The following is a 3,461-nucleotide window of genomic DNA, read 5'->3' on the forward strand; positions in this document are numbered from 1 at the left end:
ACACTACACCGTGCGATATCTACACTGGAGGATCTGAGACTACAGACGCTATCTAAGCCTCCCTTCTCTTTCTCCCCATCTGCCCCCTCCTGAGACCCCCCCCCACCTTCCCCTTTAGGATTCCACCCCCTACCTGTCCCCTGACAAACCTCTGGGACTCCTATGCCTATCCAGCTGCTGCCTGTCCCCTGACTGCCCCTCAAACCTCCACCCCATCCAACCCCACCCTGCTCTCTGTCCCTTGACTGCCCCCCCAAATACCCCCACCCTTTCTCCAACCCCCCACCCCTTTTACCGTGCCACTCAGACCAGCATGTCTGTCTCCGCGCAGCACCAGACATGCTGCTGCATATGTGCTGCTGTGCTCCCCTGTGGAGCCCACAGGTGCCCCCCCGCACGCACACACACCCAGCACCTGCCTGATCTGAACATCTCAAAATTCAGGAGTGCTCAAGCTCAGTTTGGGCAGCTGTTACTTCATTTCTCCCAAATAAATACACTGATCCACTGTAACTTGCTGTAGAAAAGTAGGATAAAATTGAGCAAGAAACGCTTCCCAGTGGTTATTAGGACTGGAATTGCTCCTTTCAACAGCCATTGCCTTCTTTCTGTTTGTTTGTTTAAAAGGAAGACAGTGATATTGCGTTGGCAAATTCCCCATAGAAACAAAGATTAGAACAAAAGAATAATAAAGGCACCTCAACTTTTCCTCATTTATGTAGGACAGTCTTATAATGTGCATCCAGATATCCTCCAGTCACACAAGCTGAAAATTGTTCCACTTTACTGCAGCTCTGTAACCATATGGGAACCAATCCTGGCTGTGTTCTGTGCACATCCAAAATTCCTGCTGAATGACCGGCCCTGGGAGCGAGTTACCAGTGACCCAGGGCTGCGGCGGAAGGTAGGTGCAGGTGTGTGTGGGGGGAGCCCAGGGCTGGGGCAGCAGCGGGGTGGGAGAAGGGCACTAGTGGTGGGGAAAGGGGGAAGCCCAGCGCTGGGGCGGCAGGAGGTGTGAGAGGGGGAGTAGGACCCAGGGCTGAGGCAGCAGAGGTGGGGCAGGGAGGAGCCCAGGGCTGGGACGGGGGCAGCCAAAATTTTTTTTGCTTGGGGCAGCAAAAAACCTAGAGCCAGCCCTGAGGGAATACATCACATCTCTCTATGTGAGACAGATGCATGTATATCTATCATTCTGTATAGAGACAGACAGTCATGTACCTTTATTTGCTATTTTTCTCACTATCTCTGATACTATGTGAGAGTATTAAAATGGAAAAAAGTCAGTGATGGTTATGAAGGAGATTAGAGAGCTACAATGGCAGATAGTAAACAGTCAGTATGAAAGTTTTCCAGTTCACTTAAATAGCTGAAAGCTAAGAAATAAAAATGATGACACAAGATGACAAAGTGCCAGGGTTAATTTTTAAAGCAAATTTTACTTAACATTTTGTACTGATGCCCAGGCAAATTTCCCTCTATGCAGAGCCCTTCCCTTCTATGGTGACACTGAATACACGATGTCAAGTAACACACAGACTGAAACAATGTTAATGTAAGATTTTGCCTTTTGGCCCTGCGCCCCCGGCCGGAGCACTGCAACCCTGTGACCCCTCTCCTGCGGCCCCGGTGCCCAGGCCGGAGGGCAGCAAGTCCTGCGGCCCCACTACACCGGCCAGAGCCCCGCAGCCCCGCTCCCCAGGCTGGAGCCCCGCAACCACATGGTCTCGCTCCCCCAGTGGCAGTGTGGCAAGTCCCGCGGTCCTGCTTCCCCGGCCAGAGCCCCGCAACCCCGTAGCCCCGCTGTCCCGGCCAGAGCCCCACAACCCCACGGTTCCGCTACCCCAGTTGCAGCGTGGCAGGTTCCAAGATCCCACTCCCCCAGCCAGAACCCAGCAACTCCACAGCCCTGCTCCCCCGGCTGGAGCTCCGCAACCCCGCGGTCCCACTCCCCTGGCCGAGCGGGGCAAGTCCCCCGGCCCCGCTCGCCTGGCCCGAGCCTCACAACCCCGCAGCCTCACTCTCCTGCCCAGAACCCTGCTGCCCCGCAACCCCGCAATCCAGCTCTCCTGGCCGAGCGCGGCAAGACCCGAAGCCCCCACCCCGGCCAGAGCCCCACCACCCCACGGTCTCACTCCCCGGCCGGAGCCCCGCAACCCCGCGGTCCCACTCCCCCAGCTGAGCACGGCAAGTCCCGCAGCCCCGCTCCCATGGCCAGAGCCGCGAAACCCCGCGGCCCCACTCTCCCGGCCGGAGCCCCGCAAGTCCACAACCCCAGCCAGAGTCCAGCAGCCCCACTCACTCAGCCGGAGTCCTGCAACCCTGTGGTCCCGCTACCCCGGCCAGAGCCCAGCATTCCCGCAGCCCGGCTCTCCCGGCCAGAGTCCCGCAACCCTGTGGTCCCACTCTCCTGACCAGAGTGCGCCACCTCAGTCCCCCATCTGGAGCCACGCAACCCCGTGGCCCCGCTCTCCTGGCGGGAGCCCTGTGGCTCCACAACCCCAGCCAGAGTCCAGCATACCCGCAGCCCCGCACTCCCGGCCAGAGCCACACAGCCCTGCTGCCCCTGCCGGAGCGTGGCAAATCCCACTGCCCCGCTCTCCCAGCCGGAGCCTCAAAACCCCGCGGTCCTCCTACATCAGCCAGAGCCTCGTAACCCCGCAGCCCCGCTTTTCCGGCAGAACCCCACAACCCCGCAGTCCTGCTCCCTTGGCCGGAGTGCGGAAAGTCCCACGGCGCCGCTCCGCGCCGGAGCCGCACAACCCCGCATCCCACTCCTCCGACCGGAACTCCGCATCCTTGCGGCCCCACTCTCCTCCCTGGAGCCCCGCAACCCTGCGGTGCCTCTACTCTGGGCAGAACCTCGCAACCCCGCGGTCCCACTCCCCCGGCCTAGCGTGGCAAGTCCCGCAGCCCCACCACCCCAGCCAGAGCCCTGTAACCCCACAGCCCTGCTCTCCTGGCCATAGCCCTGCAGCCCTGCTTTCCTGGCTGGAGCCCCGCAATAGCACAATGCCCCTATACCAGCCAGAGCCCTGCAACCCTGCAGTCTCACTCTCCTGGCAGGAGTCCTGCAACTCTGCAACCACGTAGCCGCTATCCCAGCCGGAACCTGCCTCTGTGTGGCCCCACTCTCCCGGCCGGAGCCCTGCAACCCCGCGGTCCCTATCCCCCAGCCGAGCGCGGCAACCCCGCCGTCGCAGCTCTCCCGGCCAGAGCCCTGCAACTCCGCAGGCCCACTCTCCCCGCTGAGCCCCACGGCCCCGCTTCCCCTGCCACAGTCCCGCAACACTGCAGCCTCGGTCTCCTGGTCAGAGCCCCACAACGCCGCGGTCACTCTACCCCGGCCGAAGCTCAGCATCCTCGCAGCCCTGCTCTCCCAGTTGGAACCCTGCAATCCTGCAGTCCCGCTCCCCCGGCAGAGCGCGGCAAGTCCCGCGGCGCTGCTACCCCGGCTTGAGACC

This window comes from Chelonoidis abingdonii, chromosome 1 (genome assembly GCF_003597395.2).
Source record: "Chelonoidis abingdonii isolate Lonesome George chromosome 1, CheloAbing_2.0, whole genome shotgun sequence".
NCBI classification, from domain to species: domain Eukaryota; kingdom Metazoa; phylum Chordata; order Testudines; family Testudinidae; genus Chelonoidis; species Chelonoidis abingdonii.